Source organism: Anser anser (assembly GCF_964211835.1).
Source record: "Anser anser genome assembly, chromosome: 7".
Taxonomy (NCBI): domain Eukaryota; kingdom Metazoa; phylum Chordata; class Aves; order Anseriformes; family Anatidae; genus Anser; species Anser anser.
In genome coordinates this window covers 7734861-7752101 of record NC_139727.1, presented here as the reverse complement: position 1 = coordinate 7752101, position 17241 = coordinate 7734861, and the positions used below count along the sequence as shown (strand labels likewise).

General features: G+C 39.0%; 1 protein-coding gene across 21 annotated transcripts in view; it reads right to left on the bottom strand.

Moving 5' to 3' along the window:
• ZMIZ1 (zinc finger MIZ-type containing 1) overlaps positions 1-17241 on the bottom strand; it is a 353245-nt gene that overhangs the window by 168759 nt on the left and 167245 nt on the right. For 2 of the 21 annotated variants that reach the window (XM_083843113.1, XM_083843114.1), the window contains one exon: positions 594-775. The exons of 17 other annotated variants lie outside the window; for them this stretch is intronic. The gene's annotated coding sequence lies outside the window, so the exon portion shown is untranslated. Of the gene's footprint in view, positions 1-593; positions 11805-11832 lie in introns of those variants that run through there. 2 more of the 21 variants (XM_083843112.1, XM_083843097.1) reach the window with 2 other exon arrangements.

Below are 17241 nucleotides of genomic sequence, written 5' to 3'. Positions count from 1 at the left end.
TTTGCCATGCTCTGATAACATCTCTCTTGAACCAGACAGCTGCTATATAACAAACCTAGGTCAAAACCTCTTGGGCCACCCCAAAGAAAAGCTCCTAGCAAGAAACATTTCAAATCCACTGTGAATTAGAAATGAGAAGGATTTGCATTCTGACACTGAATGCCCTCTTCCTTATCTGATGAAACTAGGCATGTTTTGGAAGTTGAACTGCAGCATTTGAAGGAACCTGCCAATTTCTTCTTGCGATACAGCATCCTCATGAGCTAAATTCCCCGTGACTTGGTGGCTTCGGGAAGAACATAATCCCCCAACCCCAACTGCATTGCACCCAACACAGGAATGAGGACAGATTCGAACTTTTTTTTCAGCAAGATTAGCATTGTGAAGAATGCATATATAATCAATTAAAGTAGTCTGTAATTTCTCTTTATAGCCTATAAACATAAGATTTATTCTCCTTTTCTTCAGCTCTGTGAGAACCAAAGAACTGCTCCCAAGACCAGTAATTTCTGGTAAGCCACCAGGGAATGCATCACTCTTGGAGACACTCACTCAGGGAGAGGGAAGGAGAGGAGGAGGAAGAAAAGCATTACCTCAATTAACAAAGTCTCTGGAGAACAGAGCAACTTGACTGCTGCTTTGGGACACAGGCTCTAATAACTTTGATATCTACCATTATCCTGGTCTCTTCTGATGAATTTTAAGTAAAGATTTATCCAACTCCCCAGAACAGAAGCGAGATAAATTCCAGGAGGACCAGCAAAACCTGTAAGGGCTAAATATAGCCGAAGAAAGAAGGTAGAAATTAGATGGCTGTGATTTTTTTGTAGCCAAAGAAACAGAGTACTTGATGGCATCTGAATTACATTTTCTGCACTGCTTTCAGAGTTTACTGAAATGCAGATTCTCGCAAACTCTCAACTTATGTTGAATTATGACAAGTTAGTGCTGTGGGTGCACACTTTTTTTTTTTTAAAAAAAGCAAAATTAAACTGAAGATATCAGACATGTATCTAGACACAAACTTCAGTTTTGGTGAGCTCTATACTCTATTTTATCTTCATTTTAAGACAGCTGATCTGAGAGCCATCCCATACTCATCCTTCTGGACCTGCAGAAAATGCATTAAAACCCAAGATATTTGGTTTTATTGAATTGCCCTGCAGACAAATGTCCAGTATTTAAAGTCTCTACCAATTCCTAAATGATAAGAAACCTTGCTGACAGTCTGAGTAAAACGATTTAGACTGGACATGCAAAACAAATGACTGTATCCCTCAAGGAGAGGGGTTCTGTGCATTGTGGTGCAGCACTGTGTGAACACAATATTGGCTTGAAATGCGACTGCTATGTATGTTAGTCTCCACAGTTAATACTCAAGCACCCAAAATGTGACCAAAATGACAGATGCATTGCCTCTGGAACTTTTTTTTTTTTTTTAGGAACTCCAGAAATATTTTTTCTCATCCCACAGTTAATTTAAAAACAGTGCAAATCCAAAAGTAGTTCTAACTGCAGCACCTTCACTCCAGGCAAGTCAAAGCTGCACACATGCCTACTGTTTTACTATCTGTACCATAGTTTTTGCTTTTCTTCTAAGTGCCCATAATTCCAGTGAAGTAGACACTCTCCTAGATACCTAGATCACAAAGCACTGCAGGAGCTTTACGGAGCAAAGTCTGCTGCCCTCAGGACAGATTTTCACTGGAACACCAGTGATCGCTGGCACTGCCGCCTTCTGGTTTCTCACTATCTTATCACTTGGGATGACCTTTATATCTAGAAACTAGTCGGTGAGAATTGCCAGTGTCACAGACCTACTTAACAGACAAATAAAGAGAATTTTATGTGTACCAAGCAATAAGTTTCACTCTAACAAGAATCTTAACAAATAATTTAGTTTTCAGAAGTCTGATGGATTCCCTGTTAAAAGATATCACCTGCTCTGTCCACAAATCTCTTGGGATAATCAGGAACAGATTTCAGTAGCATTTCTTCTAAAAGCACAAGTCTCGGTTAGCCATACCTCCATTAGGTCTCACCCTAGGTCAGCAAATCCAGAACGGCATTTGGCAGAATACAACATGGACACCAAGCAGGTGTTTCAAAATCCTCTCAAGTGTTTGAAAGCAGCAACTATACAAATGCTAAATTGGGCTTGAACAAAGACAACCGCGAAGAAAAAGGCTAGGAATTGAGGTGGTAGCCCTGTTAAGGAGAGGAGTGCACGCTTCCTTGCACCACCACTGCCATTTCCACTGGAACAAGCCAGGGAGCAAGCTTCAAAACCCTTGCCAGTGAAAATCGTCCTGAATGAACTGAAGCATGCTGACTTCCCATCTTTATTACAGACAATGTAAACAGAAATACTGTTCCTAATGAATTATTTACAGTGTGGTCCATAAATTAAGATACCTAGACTGTCTTGTGTTTTTCATACCACATCATTATTACAAGGTATCTTGCCCAGAAGCTTTTTCCCATAACCTCAGGGTAAAGCCAGCCCTGCGAAGAGAGAGACCTGAGCTCTCCTCCTGACTAACAACCTCCCAGCGCTTCACTTCTCCAGCTCCTTTGGCTTTCCAATTACATCGAGAGCTCCTCAGGGTAGATGCTATCTCCACCAAATGCACATACAGTGCCTAACGCACAAATCACAATGCAAACCGGGGCTACAACATGCTAATTTAGCATAAACAATGAGAAGCGATAAAATAAAATCTTCGGTGTAAGTACTACTGCAACATAAGGATAAAACATCTTATATATATCACTCTTCCTGGAATTTCAAGACAAATTCTAACATCCAGCTACACTTCCAGATACAGAATTAAATTAACCTGATAAACTTACACTATGCATCCAGATGACATCTGGATTAAAGTAGTTTAAGTCCAGATGGCATTCTCTTTTCTTCTACTCATATCCTTCCTTATTTTTTGTTCAAATGCTTATTACGGCATGGCGTAGCAGACCTCAAAAAGCTACACACTTTTCTTTTTTGTTTCCAGCGGCAACGCTACACACTCCAGAGGTCAACTTTATAGCCTTCAAATTTTTCTGAACCCCTGCCTGATTAGACGTACTCTGGAGCTACTTTCATTCTGATCAAACACGACGTGCTGGTGACACGCATACAGAGCTGGCAGAGCAGTGCAGCAAAGCCTTCAGCAGGCACAAGGAGGTGCAACGTCTTATTTGAAACAACGCGCAGCTCTTCCAAAAGGGAAACAACTCCCCTTTCAAAGATGCACAGTACAGCTGTGGCTGTACTTTGAAGGCAGACTGATATGCCACGTTCTCACTCTGATGAACTCAAGGAGAGACAAGTTGCTGTGACAATTTCAAAACATGCACAGAACAAAACTGTTTCTGCTCACCTTCTCCCTTCTTATCCTTAGCTCTTGATTTTTGTCATTCTTGAGTGGCTGCATTTTGGCACCTTTTTTGCCTTTTCATTTTCCACGAGAAGGAACCCAGTTTGCACACACATTTTTTACTGCCTTCAATAGCCTTGAAAAAATTTAGGGGGTCACGCATGTCATGATCTAGCAATGTTGTGACTTATTTCCACTGTCTATTCATATAAAGCAACTTACACATCTGCTGTTCAGTACCTGCTCATATGATCACCAGTGATCTGCACAACCACTTCGTAAAGCTGAGCAACAAAGCTGTGTGCTTTTCAGAAATGTTAACTAGGGAAATGCCTCACTCAAATCTTGACTTGGTCTAGGGAGCCAAACTTGCTCGACTACAGTTTTGATCATCCAACCTCTTCTGCAGCGGAGAAGCACTGCAGGAGCCCCACTGCAGGTTCTCCAGGTGGCTTGTCCAAGGCGACAGCATGGGCAACTTTGAACCCTTGACTTAAGCATCAGACAGTGACCTAACACCTATGTCTGTTCTTCCTCGAATATAAGAAAATGTTAAAAGCAACACTATGTTGTCATATTATTCTTCTAGCTGATGTTAAGAATAGAAAATCATTCTCTAAAAAGTACTAAAGCCAATCTGATTACTTTTCTCACTTATATTCAAGTCTCTCAAGCACCATTAGGGCCAAAGGTTAGTTTATTGCTGTCACCCATGCAGGCTCACTGTATCAGGGCTCACCTCTTAGAACACAATCTTCACTCTCTTCCCCTTGTTTTATTTTCTGTATATAGAAAGAATTAGTTTGTATTACCTGCAACTTAAGTTTCTTTAGACCTCAATAACATAATGCAAGTGCTTTTAATAAATCCCACCTGTTTTCTTAATGGCCTGCATGCAAATTGCACTGCTTTACACAGCTACCTGAAGAAAACCTCTGCCTGGGCTAAGCAGCAAAGTACCAGGAAGATTTCCAACAGGCCTGTGAAAATAAATCACCAGTGTAACGTTTTTTGAATGAGCCCCTTTTTGTGGAAACCAACTGAGCTGTTATTTATAAGCCTTTGATTAAATTAGCACGCACGAATACATACATATGCACACATGTGCAGACATAGCAGGATGAAATGCTGGGGAAGGAGCGATCTCTATATAAGAACGCATGTAAACATTTTCTTGCAAGGCTGAACAACAAATCTTAAGTGCTACAGTATGCATGAAAGAAATTCACACAAGTGATATTTAACAGATCTGTTTCAGAAACAAGGTTTGTATTCTGCAGTTTAATTCATCTATCATGCACCATATGCCTAGTTTTGGCCTATTTTCTTCTGGAAAAAAAAAACAAACAGGTATGAATAGCAATGAATAGCACGCACTAAATTATAAAGGGAAAGCACTCAACACAAAAAGCATCCTTTAGCACCAACGAGGACCCACGTCTCAGCGGGGCACGGCCAGCCTCGTCCCTCCAAGCAAGCAGCAAGAACGGCGCATGGAAGGCAGCCATTTAGGGCACTCACTTGCAAGGAAAATATCAAAGTTGGAAGGTCACATAAATTGCTAGACATGGAGACAAGATCTGTCAAAAAGACAAACTACCTAACAGTTTTAACCTATTGGCTAGAGCTGTCCATGTCAGCATAATGTTAACATACATTATAACCTCAGCACAAAAAAATCTGCGTGGATGGAAGAGGACAGCAGCACAACTCCCTCCCTTATCTTCTGTTTAGATAGCAACTCGTTCTAACAGAGGCTGCAGGAAATATTTCCTCACTGTTTTTCTTCCTCTGACTCCAACATATTCTAACTATTACAAGTGAAAAGAAAAATATTAACATGTTAAAAACATAACTGAGGATTCCTCTACAGTTATAAAGTTTATCGAAGCATCCGTCACAAGGTTCTCTACTTTTGGACAACGGTAGATTTTTATTTATTTATTTTTAAATAACAGTTCTCCTGAATAGTCACCAAAATATTTAAAATAGAAAGATTGACATTTGCAAGACAGGAAATTAACTTCTTGATATTTTATATTATCTGCATTTTCTCCAACTATTACAACTCAATCATAATTAGGGAATTGCCCCTCTAACAGATGTTGATGACTCCCCAGTTTCAATATAATACTATCTCACTATTTTACTGATATTGTGGCCATTACCGCTTTTCTAGGCCATATGATTCTTACTTGCCACCACAAAGCTCTGCTATTTTGCGATTTATTGCTTTTGTCATAACTCCCCTGGCCTTATTTAGATCAGCGTTAAGAGAGAAGGCCTTCGGGAAGGCCTGGAAGTATTCGTCAAGTTAGTAGGTGGGACTCTTCCCTGTGAGAGAGTATTAAGCTAAACTCCAGGGATACTTTCAGGGAATCCTGATATTATTATCCCCCAGGGTTTATGCATGAAATGTGACATTTGAGATTAGTGCAGAAACATCTGTTCGTACTGCCTAGAACTGAACCTCCAAGAAGGCACTGCACATCGTTTTCAGAAAGACACCTCCCACACAGTCTCATTTCCCTATTCAGCCACCAAAACAGAAGTCAGATGACTATAAAATTGAGCTGTTTCTCACATTAAACTCAAGTAAGAAAACTCCTTACAATTTCCATTAACTTAAGACTCCATTCACAGTGTCTACTTCCCTTCATGAAGCCTAATTCAAACCCTACTTCCAGTGTGTTTTTTTTCTTGGAGCATAACTCAGGATACTTATTTTTACCCATCCATTTCTGTATTAATTAACCTGTTGAGCAGCTGACCAATGAAGAAAAAACAAAATCAGCAAACAGAAAACAAATTTTGCTGGAGTATTAATTTTTCTTCTCCTATGTTTTCCCCTCTAAAACACAAAACACCACAATACAAGCAGAAGCCAGTTCTGAAGGATTTGCAGTGGCAATGTATATTCCTCCCAGCTATTTAAGCAGCCAGAAGGTTTTCATGAGTACTAAGAGATGCACATAATTATGCCTGAATGATTACTTATCCAAAATGAAGAGCAACTGTGAAGCATCCATCACTCTGTTCCAGGTCAGAAGTTTTTAAGCTAGCCATTAAAAAAAAAAAAAAAAGGCAGAACATGGAGGAAGCAACAACCAATATACTGAGTACCATGAATAGAGAGTGAATACACAAAGTGCTTGAGAATTCTGTGGGACCTGAACTGTTTTGTATTGCTGAACGAAAAAAAAAATTAGTTGGGTTCACCAAAGAGACATTAACAAAACATTAATTCACTTAGAAGATGCATTATATTTTCAGGGTAGCCATTTCCTGGTGACTGTGATATATACCCTGCTTTATTTCGTTTAGCCAGACAATAAGCAGGATACACCCAAAAGCGGATCAAGCAGTTGAAGGAAACTATTCTGAAGCTCTGAATAACACACTACAGCATGTGATACACTTACACGGTCTAGTTGGTGTATTTCATTACCTTCAGACCGTCAGAAAGAAGAGCTCTAATACCCAGCCTTTCATGGCCTCTGGGTATAGATCTTTCCCAAAAGTGCCCATTTCTACTTCCAGGCTGGCACAATACAGAAAGGAGAGACTTTCAGGTCAGTCGGTACCTGAAATGCCTTCTGTGAATGTCACCTGAAGGCAGGAACCAATTTCATCAGTTGTTATTCTATGCTAATGTCCTCACCAACACATATTTAGCAGGGCTGTTAAAGAAAGTGTATGTATTAATGTTATATGATACTTCATGAAATCAGACCTTGAAGATGCTTAAAAGTTCCCATCACTTGCTTATGCCTCATTCTTAATTGTTTTTGTAGCACAGCACAAATGCTCATCTTCCTCAAAAACAAACCAGCAGGACAAAGGCTCACTTTGTTTCACTGGACTGATATGAAGAAATGGACTAGAGCAGAAAGCTGGAATTGATACAAAGTGAAAATCAGCTGTTTTTATCCTACCCTTATAGAGAGTAAGGCAAAGAAGGAATACTAACCAATTCCTAATCACAACCAGGGCAGTTTAAAGCTAAACAACTGCTCATTTTTAAATATGTCATATAAGAAAACAATGAATGAGTTAGGCTTTAAACTTGTTCTTTCTTCAGGGAAAAGAAATAGCCAAGGTATTTAAAATTAAACAGGACATTCACAATTAATCTGTTTTTTAATTAACTTACTCTGCTGCTGTAAGTGATTCTGCATTTACTCTCATTCTTTAGAAAATTCCAAAGTGCTACTTCTGACCTGTGATTTACTGTTGCCGTACATCTTTATAAGCAGTACTTTAGTTTAAGTGGCAGTTGCATATTAATTACAAAGTTAATTATGTGCTATGTAATCATGCTGCAATTCATTAGTTTACTCCGCAGTGTGAAAGGATAATGCTAAATGGAAGACCTGATGCAGAGTATTTTAGTAATTTACATTTTTGCAACAAATATTCAAAATATTAACCAAAAAAGATTGTTTGCGCTTAAGGGAGCCTACAAAAACGCTCAACATGGTTCTAACAATTATTCATAAACTTTTCTTGCTTAAAAAGTTGTAGAAATTTCAGCAGGGTAAAATATATATTTTCTAAAACCAAGAATACATCTTCCTGTTCCTCAGACCTGGATAAAATAGCAGAATCATTGACTGATTTCAAGCATCCAGATTTGATACTTCTTGACACGGCCCATCCTTAAAAGACAGGTGTTCTCTGCTTTCTGGAATCAGGTTTCTTTAAGATTTTTCAGCCTGAAAACCTAAACAAGGAGACATCCAGTAGTATGAACCACAATCAAAGGCAAAGGCTACAGGCTTTTATAATTCTTAATTATTGATGCTTTGCATAAAGTACCCATAACCAGATAATTTACTGCTGGTTTCTGACCAAAATTTGCAGGAAAACGCAATTCCTGTTTGCACAGGTCTCAAAATAAGCCTGTTGTTACAGCTCTATGTTTCTCACAGAAGAACTGAACATAAATGTAAATATTTATTTTTAAGGTAATGATTTTCAGTGAAAAGTGAATTAGGCACAATACCATAAAGCTGTCTCTCTATCCCATGTTTAATTGTCACTGGAACTCTCCAGCTTACTCTGATCAATAGAAACACAAAACCAAATTTTTTACAAAGGTGCTCTTAGTCATGAAGAACTGCTTTTCAGCTTTCAGATCCCCCCCTCCCCAAAGTAATTCCAGAATTAATATCATGAATTGCTGTTTTACAACTCCAGTTCTTCACAAATCGCAATCTTCTTCTTTCCTTCCACTAGCTATCACTGTGATGCAAAAGGATTCTCTTTGTGCAATGTTTAAAAGTCAACAGTTCGCAGTATTTCCTCCTAAAACTAACACCATAAAACACATGATAAAGATCACATAAAAAAAAAGAGCAATTTCCGTCCTTACAGTTCTTAAGGTTTTGTCAATATGACATCATAGGGCCCTTACAAAATAAATATAATGCACACAGAGTAATTCAAGTTCTAGGGAACAAATAAATTAATGATATGGTACTACTGAAAATTTATAAATAACAAAATGGCATACTGCTTCACACTACAGCAATTTGAGCACTGTATATAATTACGTAAGGTTTGATCAGGCTACTTAAAGCTTTTTAGTACAGCAATTAAAGACAATGCATATGCACCCATGGTTTTTTAAAAAACAAACCTGAAATGTATGCAAAAACCTTTACGTGCTTTGTAGCCTCAGCTAAAAATAAATAGTTCGCTTTCTTTAAGCATCGTGGTCATGGATTTTGCACGAAGAAATGTAGTTAAAAAATTAATTTCAAGCTCTACTAGAAAAAGGAAACAATAAATATTTTGTCCAATATAGAAGGAAAAAGACAAATAAGTGGAAAAAGTAATTTTACTTTCAAAATTATACACAAGTACCACAACAGCTAAGAAAAATGAAAAGCATTTGGTCTTCCTTCAGAAACAGCCAGAAGACATTTAACTTTGTATGTAAGGTTAGTATTTGTTGAGCTGTGTAATTAATTTAAGTCTGTAGGGACTGGGTTATAGATCGTACAGATTTACTATCATCTTTGGCTGCATCTGTTTTGGAACAGGTATCTCATCCATATATTGTTAGAAAGCATATGTCATGGAATAGACCCCCTTTTTATTTCATTATTTTATAGAATCCCAAAGCATTTTTAAATATATGATGATATACCTAAAATCCAACAACAATTAACAAACTGATAAATCAGAAGCTCAAATTCTCCTTAATGTTTTCATTCACGGTAGAAAGTACTAGTCTTCCATTTCTATATGGTGGTGTAAAAAACATTGTAAGAACAAGGAAACTTTTTTAACAAAACAAAACAAAACACATTTCAACAGAATACGGTTGACTCATCCTGTCAGGTTGAAATTTCTGCAGAGAAAAGAAAACACCACTACACACAAGAAATTTTTGGTTTTGTTAGTGATTTTTCTTCTACCCTAGCAAAAAAGACCTAAAAAGGCTACCTAATAGAAGGGCTTTAGTCTAAGCTCATCATCCAGGTTCCTTCAATAGTCAATGGAGACAGGTACTTCCAGAGGGCAATTTGTCCCTTGCTAAGACAGATGTCAAAATAGGTGGGACAAATTGCTCTCTGGAGATGTCTATTTCTGTCCATTGATTATAAAGCGAGTCTAGATCAGTTCCTAAGAAACCAGAGTCTTCACTGACTTAGAGGAATACAGACTCTTCATACTGCATCATTTTTTAAAACAAAACTTTATTTCCTTGACACTTTTGGAAAGTGTGTTAATGGTATGAAACATTATTTTTAATCCTACACAATCTGAAAAACAACAAAAAAAATCCTTAATTGTTATATGATCCTTGATTTTGCACTACAAAAAGGAAGAGTAAAGTTTCTTACATAATTAACGTACGACCTATCTGTTTTATTGTAAATTCTACGTGCTCATTAGTAAAATCTAATACACTCACTTCCAAGAATAGCCAAAAATAAACACGATGAGGAGACCTTTAGAGAGGCTTGAGTTTTGTAAGACATGGGCATTTTACGTAATATATTCAGTAATTTGTGTAAGCCTCCTTCCCTACACTAACATGTGCACACATACATAATTTTCATACACAATAAAATGGGAAAAATTTGTCTATTATTTGGAACCCTAGCCAAGAGACTAACGAAGCTGCATTCAACTCCATAATTCCTCCCATGTAAGCCTGGGCAACCCATATAGCCTTTCTATGCATTTGTTTAACAGCAGTGGAATAGGGATAACACATTTTCCTGGGGTGTTATGGGAATATATACACAAAAATTATGAACTGCTCAATTAGTCCAATCACACGAGTACATAAAAATATCTGTATGAAGTATATTGTGAGGCTAGTGTTTTCTTCAATACATCTCTCTTAGCCATACACAAAGCCAAATTACGAAAGCTCACTTAGATGAATATCCTGAAAGAAAACAAGCCTACAAGTCCATCGTGATATATTACCGCCTTTAATTATTAAAAAGCTTACAGGACCCTGAGATTACTTAGGCTCTTTTTCCTTATCAGAGAGTTTATTCTAGTGCAAATTTTTAAAGAGCGCACAAAGAACATTTCACTGGGCAAGACCATTAGCACATTCCTGCTTGCCCTGGTATAGCCTTAATAGAGCAGAGTGCTACTGATTTACAACTTTGAAGGAAAACAGAATTGCAAATCTCTCACACACATCTTCCTTATCACCCTTCTAGGGACATGCAGGCATGTAATGAATTCCCAGGAACAGACAGGCCACCACCTCTCCTCACCTTGCCTAACATAACGCTTGCGCTTTTCATTTGCTGGCGGATGGCTGCTTAGCCATCCTCGTGCATCCTTTCTGCTAAGCAGCTCACAGCTCGTGCAAAGGCAGCCTATGATACACCAACTGCTGTTTATAAAGCAGCCTTTAGCTCTGTACTGATTACCAACCACTAGGCAATCAAGATGATACACTGTTTTACCTAATTATTGACATCTGGATGAGCTGTGTTATTAAACAAAAAAGGCTCCATTGTTTAGCGGCTCCTAGTGAGTTGCAAATCTCAAGATTTGTTTCCAAAAAATCACGTATCCAGTAACAGCATTCAAAACCCACTGTAACCCCTCAGTCACCACTTAAGATGACTGCAAACCTGGGTCCACTCCTGTCAGAGTTTAGCAGCTTGGTATTGCAGTTACATTAAACTCCTAATCGAATTTCTTTTCTGCCCACTAAGAACAACTGGGGTTACTGTTCTTCCACTGAGTGCAACGAAGGACGTGCGAAGATCCTGCTCAGTGCAAACCCAGCAGTTCAGATAGCATACAATGTGACAAGTCAGCAAAAACTCCTTACCAATTCCCTTATGGACATCTGAAACATAAATACAGTTAGCAACTCCAACTCGGATCTCAATTTTTTTTGGAAAAAAATTGAGCCACAAAATACCATATCCAAATCCTGCAGATCAAGATGTCTCCATGCACTTACACTTGCAGTCTTCTGAGGTTCAATTCTCTTGTTCCCGTGAAAGCATCCCTTAAGTCCTCCTTCCTTCCTTCCTGAGACAGTTTTCTTCCAGAGGTCCATCGGTCTCCATACTCCTGGGGGAGTCTCCAGTACCCCTCAGGCAGCTTGCCCCTGTACCAGCACGGGCAGTGCAGTTGGCAGGAGAGTCTTTTAATGTTAAAAACAGGAGTGCCCTCTAGTGAGACTCCACAGGGCGCATGTATGACTAACACTTGACAGCCAGCGTTTATTTGTCTTCATAGGTGGTCTGCTCTGCTGGGAATGGAGCCGCTGTGCCGCGGTTCCCAGAACGCAGCACCCAGGAGGGGAAGCGAGAGCAGGCTGCGTGGGCTTGTGCCGCGCCACGGGCCTGGAACTGGCACGGACTGGCTGGGCTGGGAAGCCACAAAACGAATGCAGAGCTGCACAAAGTGCCATCACGTACAAAGCACAGCCCCACGTAGGGGCCATTTGCTCAGTAGCGTAGAAGGCCTCGGCTCAGACACAATATTAGTTAACATGAGTTAACTTCATACGCAGACATCAAACACAAACTCATAGAACAGTATTTGCGCTCATATTACATGCTTTGAAATGCTCACCTCTAATCTTTCAACCTGCTTTATTCTGCTGTTCATATGTATAAGACTGAAACTACTAGAACTGGAAATGATACCTAAATGAACAGATCCAGACACCACCTGAGCAGATAAAATGCAGTGTGCATGATCAAATAGGTAGATGGAGAAATCCCATGTCCTGTTGTTTCAGACAGGAATAAAACTGCTGATCCGTCAGTTAGAAACTTAAAGCAACTGTGAATCTTGCAGTGCGTCTGGTAGCAATGCTTGCAGCGTGAGCCTCAGGGTATTTTCTGTAACTTATTATAGACCTTTTTTTTGTGTCAGCTCATGCTGGCAGCTCTTTGTAGGTCTAAATAACATGCATATCCATCTTTGCTAGTTACATCTAAATAGACACATACTCTTACTTCAGAAGTCATGGATTAGTAACATTTTTTATTTTTTGTTAACCTGACTGAAATTTTCAAGAATAAATTGGAGTACGATAATCTTCTGGGCCTTGAAAAATACGCAGAGTTCTATGAAAACAGAGGAAAGGCATAGAGTAAGTTGTGTACTACAGACACCAGGATAATGAAAATAGTGTCACAGTACTGGATGTTGATAGTTAGGCACACACTAACTTTCAAGAGACCAACAAACATAGGAACACTGACCAAGTCGTGCTGCACTATGGCTGGGCAAGTCAGAGAGCACACAGCAAGATAATCCAGTCGCAGCAGTAGCTGCTTAATAGTAGAAACCACCTCCCAGGAAATAGCTTAGTAATTATGGAAACAAAAAAGGCAAAGCCTTCCGACAGCAACAGTGTGAAGAGTCCCTAAAACAGTGTGCGCGTGTGTGTGGTTGTGTTTTCAAACAGGAAAATTCAGAACTGTTCCTGAGCCAGGATCTTGGAGAGTTTTTGTTAATAGTGTGCATTAACACAAGACACTCATATAAGCAAGATGCTGCTAACTTGAAGAGTTAACAGCATTAATTAGAATATATAACAATAAAAGAAAGAACAGATGAAGGAGAAGTGTTTTCCTTTGCATATTTGTAAAGTGACTTTACACACATCCTAGGCGACATATTGCAACTAAAACTGAATTTGATGGCTCGTATTCCTAATAGGATACAGTGGCCTTCACCTTTAGGTCAAGAGTTCAAATGCAAGCCCAATCAGTGGTGACCAAATGTTGTCACCATCTGCCTACTTAGTGGCCTAGATGAGAAGAGAAAGGTTGTTCAGCTTGGTCCCATTGTTAATGGGCAGGTGTCTCCATCACAGAAACAACCATCACGAGTGTCTCTAACTGGAACTTGAGTCAGAGAGGTCAAGAACTGAATGGGCATAAAAACTGAATTAATAGATTAAAGAGTCCCTCTAGGTAAGGGTCAAGGCAGCTGTAGCTTGCTGTCTAGATAAAGAGCATTTCAGTCTGCAGGCACATGCCTATCGCTGAACCAAATTAATTTTTAAATGGAAACAAAATTGAATAAAAAGATTTATAATTTGATTTAAATTTAGCTATTAGCCAGGTCCCCATTTTCTTAGCATCAGCTGGAGGTATACAGCAGTGCGTGCACATCTGGGGCTTATACAACTGCATGCCATAGGCATGAGAAACCACTGATGCATCTGGGCAAACCTCACCAAGGTTGAGATTTAGTAGTGACAACTGAGACAGAGCACTGTTTTTTACTGATACTACCATAAAGGAAAAGCAATCTTTTTTTTTTTTTCTTTCAGAATTTTACATCTGCAAATAGAGTGTTGGTAGGGCTATCTTAGCTGCACTTTTCCTACTGATACTCTTAGCTTTTGTTCCATTGCCTGTTCTTAATTCATTTACATATACTTAGAAAGTTAAAGGAATTGCTCACTTGTATATTTTAACAGTATTTCAAAATATAAAGACTTCATAGTCCTAATACTTTTCTTTCCACTACATACACATGGATTTTTTACTTGGACTAATTGAAATGAGATGATAATTACCTTGTTTTGATTCTCAAAATAAGTGCTGTGCTGGAGTCAATAATGAAGCAGGAAGATGTCAGATGCCCAAAGAAGATAGCTTGAAGCATCACCTTTGAAAAAAATCTAGACAGATAGTAACTTGGCTCTCCTCCCTGCCAGGAAAGGTAAACTGAGCTCTGTGCAATTTAGAGCATGCAAGCACATAGGTATCTTTGGGAACACTAACATGAGCACAACGTTCTTTCAAAGCAGAGGAGCTTACTCAGACTTGCCTAGCAATTCCCATATTACAACAGTCATGAAGCTGTGCTTTATGCAAATCAGATATTTCTCCTTGCCACAGTATACAACAACAGCTTCTTGCAAAACCACTTGGAAATATGAGAGTGCTCTACCCTGCAACTCCCAGCATTTCTCACTGCTATCTTATTTGGAGCATGTTTTTGGATGCTTGCCGTAATTCATAAATACAGTTATTTAATATGAATACTTTAAAAAGAAAAATAACAGTTCTTATTCACTAAGTCGATTAAAAAAAAGAACAGCAAGAGAAGGACACTAGAACTTATTTTTTTGTTACCTTCTTTAGAAAGTCACAACAAATTGGAGCTTATGTAACTCTCGCCGAACACTAACACAAATACACCTGTAACACAGGTAAACTATATTTTCTTAAGTAGAAAGAAAACAAATTCTACTTTTTTATTTTTTCAATCCCACTTGAAGGCAGCTTGAATGCACTTCCTGGGAAAAAAAAAATGTCCTTCATAGATTCTACCTGCAGCACATACATGCATAAAAGTGTCTTTGTGGACAACAGCATAGGTCAGTACAGTAAGTTAGAGGAGGTCTCAGTAAATAAGAAAAGTACTTTAGACAGGTAGCTTCCATCTCCTGTTGCTATCTACATTCCAAAGAATACACAAGTAGCAGTAATGAGCAACATCTTCATTCTGACAGTGTGGAACCATCTCCAGGATGAAATGGGTTATTCTGAGAAAATGGACAACTCCTCTATTCATTGTTTGTCCAGATAATTCATAGGCCAAATGTGGGATAATAGAATATCAACTATGTCCAAGGCCATGGCTTCCTGTTCTGCCATCACACACTTTTGTCTTCTCTTACTGAAAAGCTTCATTTCCATTAGAAAGGAACTCCTATTCCTTTACTCTTCATCTTCTGTGATACGATCTACATGCCTATTATGTTCCTAACTAGTTACGGTCTCCAAATTATTTACATTCACTGTATTTGAATGAAGATAGTATGTTTCCAGCCTCATCCTAAGGCTACAATCTAATCCTAAAGAAACGTTTTTCTTTTCTCCTATTTCATTGCCCCTTTGGGAATAGGAACATTCTAGTATTTCAAGACTGCTCAAATCACTTGGCCACAAAATTTGCGAAGCCTCCTACGTTCTACACATAAAACATATCCAACGATTATCTCTGAAGCAAATCCCCCCTATGTTGTTGAGTCAAGAGTCATGACATGGCTGCCTGTTTCTGCAGAAGGCTGGTTTCAGTGATGCAGGTTATCCCTTCCCATTGCAAGTCGCTGGGGATCAGACAGCTGCCTGTTTTGAAGAGCTGGAAACACCTGTCTTCTGTTTCAACCAAACCAGGTTGATGATGATGCTTTATCAGGCCCTACTTTCTTCATAAAGAGCTCCTTTCTGCACACTCCTCCTGAGTGTCCTCAGGATTGAGCGCACCGAAACCTAACATGGGAACTCCTGAAGCTGTGAGACAATCAAATAAGACAGGATGTCACTACAATAAGGAGATAAAAGTGATCTTATTGCTGTGTTTTGGATTGTTTCACTTACTGTGCCTCTTAGAACATACTCAGCATGCCCTGCTAAAAAGAACAGCATCTCACTGGCTCCATCCTCCAGGTCATATTTAGTACAGGGAGGAAAAACTTCTAACATTAAAAGCTGCTCAAAGTTAACTATTATTTTTACTGCTCGTTACCAAAGTGTAATGAGCATTCTAAAACCCAGTAATAGTAATTTCCTACTAAAACACAAAAAAGGAGACTACTCAAGAGTTGCACGAGTATTTATCTAGTCAAGTAATTTTTCAGTGAAGCTACTGAATTACAAACTAACCAAGATACCACACAGGAAAATGAAGTATCTGTCTCATGACTGCTTCAGAGGCACACATCCATCATTTTACCCAGCTGCCCCCACCTAAGCTGCTGTTTCTTTGTACTCTGCTTTTTATTAGACAAGGCTTAAGTACACTGACGTACTAACACCAGGGAAAACAAGCAGTGTCGAAGACATGAGAACCATGTCCTGAGCCATGATGCTCATTTGCACAAAGGGTGAGGAAAGCTTTGGAAGAAGCAGGCCCTAACTGTGCTGTATAAATACTACTGCTGAGGAACCTTTTACGTTTCCAGTTTTCAATCACGTGTCTTATACAACGCTGCTGTCTAGACCACAGGACACCTGTCCTGGGTCTTTCACCTGCTTTCCACTAAATGCATACTGTCTCCCAGTATGCACAAAAGACAAGGAAAGGGGTTATGTATCATGATTAGAATCATAATCAGAATCACAGATTGGTTTGGGTTGGAAGGGACCTTAAAGACCACCTCGGTCCAAACCCCTGCCATGGGCAGGGATACCTCCCACCAGACCAGGTTGCTCAGAGCCCTGTCCAGCCTGGCCTTGAACACTTCCACCCACAAACTCTTTGGGGAACTTGCTCCAGTATCTAACCATCCTGATAATAAAGAATTTTTTCCTTATATCTAATCTAAATCTACTTTCTTTCAATTTAAAACTGTTACTCCTTGTCCTATCACTACACCCCTTGACAAAGA